This window comes from Psammomys obesus, unplaced genomic scaffold (assembly GCF_907164565.1).
Source record: "Psammomys obesus unplaced genomic scaffold, mPsaObe1.curated_primary_1811, whole genome shotgun sequence".
Classification (NCBI taxonomy): Eukaryota; Metazoa; Chordata; class Mammalia; order Rodentia; family Muridae; genus Psammomys; species Psammomys obesus.
In genome coordinates, this window is record NW_026596225.1 from 1,730,983 (window position 1) to 1,739,832 (window position 8,850).

The window sequence follows — 8,850 nt, forward strand, 5'->3', positions numbered from 1 at the left end:
GTCAGAAACTGATATTCCTTTGAGTCTGTCCTTACCTGCTTTGTAGACATTAAATTGAGCAGGGACACACTTAGGCATGAGCTGGCAGAGAAAATGAGAGTTCTGTTAGATAAGAATGGTGACAATAGAAGCTGAGGAGATTGGGGATTTTGCTGTGACAGGGCAAGACAGTGTGAATGTTCTTCCATCCTCTATGCTTGCTGAAGCTGTTTCATTCTTAACTAGAATTTTATCTCCTTGTGAGAATTCATGGAAAATCACACAACCCTATTCTAGGAACAAAAGGTCAGGAAGTGCTAGCCAACTCAGCTTCTGTTAAACTGCCTGTTTGCACGGAACCTCAGCTAACCCACTTAGTTTATGTTAAGAGTGCTTTGTGACGTCCCCTCTCCCACAGACTGAGAGTGAGAAGCCAGGACTTTGTTTCTGCCTTTAAAACCGTGTTCTGGAAATGCCTGAGATGGAGGAATGTAAAGCTTACTATGATAGGCTTTACTAAGATGAGTGGCTCTTTTCTCTTTGGTAGTTGATGCCTTCATGCTGAAAAAAAAAATTATTTATGGCATGATAGTTATTGTAACCTTAGGAAAAACAGTGTTGTAGATTCATGAGTAGATAATTTTCATTGTAGCAAACTCACGAATAAGTACTTTCAAAGAAACCCTCTAAATATCTCTGTTCTTTGCTTTAAAGATAAGAGTTGCCTGTATTTTGACATATACTTTTCTGTATGTGCATTGTATACACACTCAGTATATGAGTTTTCTAGAGGAAAATAACCAACAGAATGTATATATATTATAAAAATTGCTTTATTAGATTAACTTACAGGATAGAGCCAAGTATTTCAACAAGAGTAGTCCACGTGAACAAAAGCTTCTGGAAAGAAGTTGCATCTGGCAGTGAATGAAAACTGGAAAGTCCTGAAAAGAACCTGTCCACAGAGACTAATGCGAATCTCAGTACGTGGATACATTGGAATACTGTAGGCCTAGAGGCTAATTACCTTATCTTGGCCTAAGATCTGGCCCTCCAGAAAAGGCCACTTTATCCCCTGTCAAAACTAACATCTTGTGAACCCCCACCCAAATCCTTTTATAATCTATTGACTTAGCAGCAACTAGCATCTACTAATCCACAAGCTAAGAATGTCACGAGATATCCTCTTAAGCCTACAGGACAGCTTACCCCATCTCACTGTACCTGTCTCTCTGATGTGTTCAATGATATATTTTAAGATTGCCTTGATTTATGACTTTTTCTGTTATGTAAAACTTTAAAACGTTTGTGAAACTGCTTCCATATTGGAACATGGATTTTGGGGTAGCCTAAAACTCTGTTCAATGGTTATGGTCTCTCAAAACAGCTTCAGAATAAACCACCTCTTACTTCCTTTAAGGTGAAAGCTGAATGAGGATTGATCGTCTTACCCCAGGTCCTCCTTCTTGCCTAGCTTCTTTAGGTGTACAGATTTTATCCTATACTGTATGTCTAATATCCACTTATAAGTGAGTATATACCATGTGTGATTTTCTGCTTCTGGGATACCTCACTCAGGATGATCTTTTCTAGTTCCATCCATTTGCCTGCAAATTTCATGATTTCCTTGTTTTTAAGTGCTGAGTAGTATTCCATTGTGTAAATATACAATTTCTGTATCCATTTCTCCATTGATGGACATCTGGGTTGTTTCCAGGTTCTGACTATTACAAATAAAGCTGCTACAAACATGGTTGAGCAAATGTCCTTGTTGTATACTTGAGCATATTTTGGAATGCCTAGGAGTTGTATAGCTAGATCTTGAGGTAGCACTATTTAATTGTCTGAGAAAGTACCAGATTGATTTTCAAAGTGGTGGTACAAAGTTTACATTCCCACCAGCAATGGAGGAGGGTTCCCTTTTCTCCACATCCTCTCCAGCATGTGTTGTCACTTGAATGTTTTATCTTAGCCATCTGATGGGTGTAAGATGAAATCTCAGGGTTGTTTTGATTTTCATTTCCCTGATGACTAAGGATGTTGAGCATTTCTTTAAGTGTTTCTCTGCCATTCGATATTCCTCTATTGAGAATTCTCTGTTTAGCTCTGTACCCCATTTTTTAATTGGGTTACTTGATTTGTTGCTTTTTAACTTCTTGAGTTCTTTATATATTCTGGATATTAGCCCTTGGAAGAGGGAGAAAACAGGGAACTGGACAGGAGCCTACCACAGAGGGCCTCTGAAAGATTCTACCCAGCAGGGTATCAAAGCAGATGCTGAGACTCATAGCCTAACTTTGGGCAAAGTGAAGGGAATCTTATGAAAGAAGGAGAAGACAGAAAGATCTAGGGAGGGGGGACAGGAGCTTTACAAGGGGATCAACAGACAACAACAACAACAAAAATCTAGGGCCCTGGGATCTTTTCTGAGACTGATACTCCAACCAAGGACCATGCATGGAGATAACCTAGAACCCCTGCAGAGATATAGCCCATGGCAGCTCAGTATCCAAGTGGGTAGCAATGGCAGCTCAGTCTCCAAGTGGTTTCCCTAGTAAGGGAAATAGGGGCTGCCTCTGACATGAACTCAGTGGCTGTCTCTTTGATCACCTTCCCTGAAGAGGGGGTGGGAGAGGGAGGAGCCTTACCAGGCTACAGAGGAAAACAATGCAGCCAGTCCTGTTAAGACCTGATAGGCTAGGGTCAGATAGAAGAGGAGGAGGAGCTCCCCTATCAGTGGACTGGGGGAAGGGCAAGGGAGGAGATGAGGGAGGGAGGGTGGGATTGGAAGGGGACAAGGAAGGGGGCTACAACTGGGATACAAAGTGAATAAACTGTAATTAATTTTTAAAAATTGGAAATAAGTAACTTTTTTTTTTAAAGGTGAAAGCTGTGTTTTTCAAACTTTGATAGTTATGATGTCAGAACATAGGACCTGAGAATAACCCACTTTTTACTGTAGGGATCACCTGAATGGAAGCCAGGTACCTGCATGGACCCATTGAATCCAGACCATCTGGTGTTATTTCTTCAGGTAGATTGTTAGTGAGTTCTTTCAAGAGTTCAAGATTACCCTTTGTTTGGTCAAAGATTTTTTTTTTTTTTTTAAATTTCTCAACTAGTTAAGAAGGATTCTACTTTGATATACACCCTTTTGGTCTGTATATACGAGGGCATAGTGAAACCACCAAACTGGCCTACTCCATGGGTAGAAAGGAAGAGATGTTTGGGCAAATTCAAAGCTGCCATGGCTCTCTGTTCAGGAACAGAGAGAATAGCAAAAGGTAGGGAAAGCCTTACCAGTTTTAAGGAAGCAAGTTGTAGGATGGATGGAGGGTTAGGAAGTGGGGAGCGGGTGTAAGCCAGAACAGCCTGGAAGCTAGCACGGGACTTTGATACGTATTACGTGTACATGTTAATAGGGAAGTACATGCTCTGATTCCTGATGGGGAAGATAAGGGAGGTAACAGCATTCCTGACAAACAGAATCCTGCTTTACACATTTCTAAGGAAGGCTTTTGTTAATCTGCCAAATTCTTCTTTATCTGCTTAGAGTCCAGCCTGAGCTGAACAGCCTGTCATGTCAGTGACACTGTCATTTGAGGGGCCCACTCGGAACTCAGAATATATTGTTTAAGTGTTATGGGCCTGGGGTCATTCAGAGAGTCATCAGTCTGACAACAAATAAGCTTAACAAAGGAGAGGTTTTATTGAGACTGGCACTAGGACTGGACCTTAGAATCCAGAATCACAGGATGCAGCCCTGAGATACATGAGTTAGAAGCTGATGAAGGCGAAACCCCTTATGTGTAAGAACATATCCTGCCTATGTGTGAACAGGGGTTCAATTCAACAGCCAAATGTCTTGCAGATGTCTTGGTTATCTTGAGCAAGCAAGGTTCTTTACAGAAGTGGAAACATGTGGTTAGCATTTTCACCCAGTTTTCACAACAGTTTAAAATGTACAAGCCTAGACAATTCTGAGAAGAGCCCTCAAGCATTCTGGACAGCCACTATTCCTGGGCAAGCTGGTTGACAGATCCCATTCTCATGGGTGCAGCTTTTACAGGCTAGAGGTACTCTTTTGGTTTAAGCTTCTTTAAGCAAGAAGCTTAGACCTTAAATGTATTCAGGTCATTCCATTCCCCTCTTGAGTTGGTCCTGTCAACCCCCGATTCTATGGTGGGTACCTGTTCATATTGGCACTTGATAATCATCATTTTCTTAGCACCTACATTGGAATTTACATATCTGGTTAAGACATTAATGATGTACTCATCAGCAGGAGCGGAAATGGTATGGGTCCTGAAATGGCCAACAACATGGTTATCAGCCAGGAGGGATCTGGAAATGAAAATGGGAACCAATTGTTTGCTTCATTTTGGGTTTTCTCCCTTTCTGCAATGCTTTTGTGCAATCAAGTTGAAGTATCCCTAATGATCTGCAGATGATTTCTGCAAATCATATAATAACCTACTTGTTTTAAATAGAGTATGTCAAGTATTCAACCATGTAGTAAGACTATTTCAACTAATGAATCTACCTGTTGTTCTAGCTTGTCAATAGACTTTTCTATTATGGAAAGATCTTGGTCTTTTGGCTTCCTAGGTTTTTAAAGTTGATTTCAGCCAATGCTGTTCTGGAGCCAGGAGTGGCTGCTCCTATGACTGTTAAAATGGGTACAAGCATGGCCCCCTGCTTCATCCTGGATGAGGTTTATGGAGGATCTTTAAATATGTGCTTGCTGGACCGTCATAAACGTACATTCCGGAGAATAAGAACCCCAAGATGCAGCATTGTTGGTTTGGTGCATATGCCACATAAACAAGCAAGGTAAACATTCTGCTGGTGCATGCAAACCAAGCAGTTTCTGTTGGGTGGCGAAGAAAAAACAACCACCACCAGCTGGGGGCTTGGGGAAGCTTTGTGATGCTGATGATGGAGTTTCACTTACTCTTAGAAGGTGATCTAGACATATAATGTGTTTTTGAATAAAAACAGGTCCCTTTACTCTGGATTTCGTCTGTATTGAGGAACTAGAAAATAGAGTGATATGTTCCCCATGTGCAATTGCCTAAGAAAACGTTGGAAGTTGAGTCTTAATACACAGCAAGTCCTATACTTGTGGAAGTTTTAGAGGAACGCAGAACCAGCAGTCTGATGTATGCCAGGGCTGGCAGTATTTATAAGCAAGTACACTGATTCTATCATGCTCAGAATTTTAGGAGGATTGGGAGAGTAGGGTTAATGGAAAGAGAGAGAAAATAAAGGGAATGAAAATAATGGTGGTAATAGTGGTGTTGGTAAGAGTCTGGGGTGTGAACTGAGCTAAGTTCTAAAGATCAGTACCTTGGACTCTTCACTACACGTACACATACGCCCCAAATTCCAGGACCCACAGGGGCCCTTATCTGTGTAGGTGTAACACGTGACCATGGTTTCCTGTTTGTCATCCCAGGGGTCAGAAGTTTTGCAGGTAATTCTAGTATACCCACCAACCAAGCCAACCCTGGCTGAGTTTTCCCATCCTCAGGGAGAGTAGGAGGTATGCTATTTGCAGTTCCAGTGTAGGACTCTTTCATAACTAGTGTCCTGACAATTCAAGGGAATCTGCTTCTACATTAAACAGCCATATATAGAAGTTCCATCATTTCAACTCTTAGAGTTTCTTGTGTATTTCTTTAGAGACATGTTTGCAAAATTAAAGGCGAGGTATGTAAGTTGTGTAAAACTGTTAAAAGCAAAAGTTATTGTTTAGTTGTGGTTCTTCATACTATTAAGATGAAATTTTGATGCTCTAGGAATTGGTTTGATTGGTATAGGGACTTGAGGAGGTGGAAGAGATCTCAAAATTTGGATTCCAGGCAGAAACAGGAGGTGACATAGCCAGATACAGTAACACTGTGAGCCTGAAACCCAATCAATCTTTGCATTAATGGGTCACTGCAGGGCTTGGTGATGATCCATTCATTACAGCTGGGTCACCAGCTCCTGTTATGTATGTGATTTGGGATGTATCCACGTATGTATGCCATTGACCTTGACAGCAGTGAGGGTTGTCAGGATGACCAAATGGTTCTTTACAGTGGGGTCCCAAAGTCTTAGCTTGATGTCTTTTGACCCACACCTTATTTATTGTCTGGAAAAAGGGTGGCTGAGGTGAAAGTGTCTGGAAGGCATCCTTAGCAGAGGCCACAGCCTACTGAGCCAGCTATAGTGCCTATGCAAATTTAAGTAGTTGATAGTTAGAAATTTGTCTAGTTCTAGTGCTACTAAAGGGAAAATTGGGGAACTGTTCTCCAGAATTTTGAGTGAAGTTAAACCTCTTACATAAAGAGGGCAAACAGAAGGAATCCCACCTATCCTTAGCCAAAATCTATTGTTAATTTAGTCAGAATCTCCTTTGGGATCTGATCTATCCTCTCTACTTTACACACACCTGGATACATCATTTGCAAGTCAAGTACATCAAGTACATTTGTACAGGAGATGATGATGGAGCTCCAGTGAAATGGATCATCACCAAGACCTAGCTATCTACTTGTCCTGAACTTTGGGGCAATAAGCACAATGCAATTTCCAATTTATCCCCCAGGATGGCAGAAATATTTTCAGTAACGCTAAATGTAGTCTGACTCTTTGGACAATGGCAGTTCAAACCTAGGTATTATCTCATTTAAATACTTCTTTTTAAATTTTTATTCATTTATTCACTTTACATCCCAATCATAGGAGTACCCTCTCCAACCAGTCCCATCTTCCCTCTTCCCCCTTTCTGCTCCCCTACTCCTTAGAAAAGGGGAGTGCCCCCACCAACCCACCCACCACATCAAGTCGCATCAGGACTGAGTGCACTCTTCCCCTGAAGCCTGGAGAGGCAGCACTGCCAGGGAGAAATGATCCATCAAAAAACAGGCAACAGAGTCCAAGTCAGAGACAGCCCCCGTTCCCCTTACTAGGACACCCACATGAAGCCTGAGCTGTCCATGGGCTACCTCTGTAAGGGGTACCCACTGGCACTGGGGTCAACAAATCTGTTTCTTAATTGGTTGTGGGTTCTCTACAACGGTCTTTGTGTGCTGCAAAGAGAAGTGTCCTTGATGAGAAGTAAAGACTATTGATCTGCTGTATAGAAATACATGTTTAGATTATTGTTAGGGATTATATTAGTTTAGTAAAATAGTGGTTGTAGGTTCCCCTCAACTTTTACTTCTTTTTGTTCTGTTTTATTAACTTTTTATGTAGGGATGTGTCAGTTTGTCCAGGCTGGCTTGAACTTTTAATATACCTGTTTCTGCCTTCCAGATGCTAGAATGAAAAACCACTTTGGGCAGTTATTTTTAGCCAATTTAGATTGCAAGTATTAATTATATTAATAATTTAAACCACATCGGTGATATAAGCTTGCCAAACAATCCCTGACAAGGGACTACTGTAGAAGATACAGACCACTGACTTTCACAGAAATGATACTTTTTCCTTAGTGTGGAAGAATTTGGAAAGTTATATTGAAATTTTATTATTTATAATAATTGAGTTCACCTTGACATTCAGTGCTCAAGAGATGATAGCAACTCCATGAATCTGAGGCAGTTTCTCACAGCACAAATTGTTCCATATACTATCATTTCAAATATCCTTTCTCACTAATTCCCCTATGAACACAACATTGATATAATTTTAGTACTTTAGAATAAAAAAATCAGTTTTGGTAACTTGACATATGAAAGTCTATATTTTTGTAGAGACGATTAAATAACGTTAATCCTATTTATGATAGAGTGGTTCATGTCAGACAAACATTTGAACAGTACAGCCAGGTGAAATACAGGTGTTTGCTTGCGCTGAGTTGCTGATGTTGTTTGGAGGCTCCCATTTCAGAGGGCAAGTGAGATGGCCGCATGTCATGTCTACCCTCAGAGCAGTCACTGGTTTTTGGTTTGGTACATGTGGCTGGGCATTTAAACAGAAATTGAACATCTCTTTTCGTATGTCCCACCAATTATTAAAATGAGTGAACATACACAAACACACACACACACACACATCTAAGTACTATATCACAACCTTTCATAAAACAAAGGTTAAGAGGAGACTCCAAAAAACTAATAGAGAAAACAAAAACAAAAACAAAACACAACACCAGAAAAGGATAATGGTATTCAATATCAACAATGGCCACAAGAAGAATATGGAGTTTTAAAAAATTTGAGGTAAATTAATTTCTAAATAAAATTCCATGTGAAGTAGAAAAGTGTCTCAGACATCAAAGAATGTATGTCAAGCAAACTATTTCAAGACAATTCTAGAGTGAGTGCTAATTAAAATTTTAAAGAGAAAAGGAAAAACAGGCTGACTAAGGAAATAGAGGTCCCAACAGGAAGAGTAGGAATGAGAGTCTAGTTTGACGGGGTAATTAGAGTGAAGGCCCCAACCAGTGTAGATCAGAAAAGGGAAGAACAAATTTTATAAGCTACATGACAGATTTTACAGGGAAAATTTTTTGATAGAATTTCAGAGACTACAGAATTAACATTATAGAATTATAGAGACTATAGAATTAACATGAAATTAGGATTAAAAAAACTGAAGCCGGGTGATGGTGGTGCATGCCTTGAACCCCAGTAACTGGGAGGCAGAGGCGGGCGGGTCTCTGGTCTACAAAGAGAATCCAGATCAGCTAGTGCCACACAGAGAAACCCTGTCTCTAAAAATAAAATGAGAGATAATTTTGCTGTTGCCCCAGCTGGCATCAAAGCAATAAACTTCCTCCCTCAGCTTCCTGAAATACTGGGATTTATAGATGTTGTTTTAAACAAGAATGAAAATCTCAACTGTTCTATTTTACCAATAAGGACTCAGTAGCCAGAT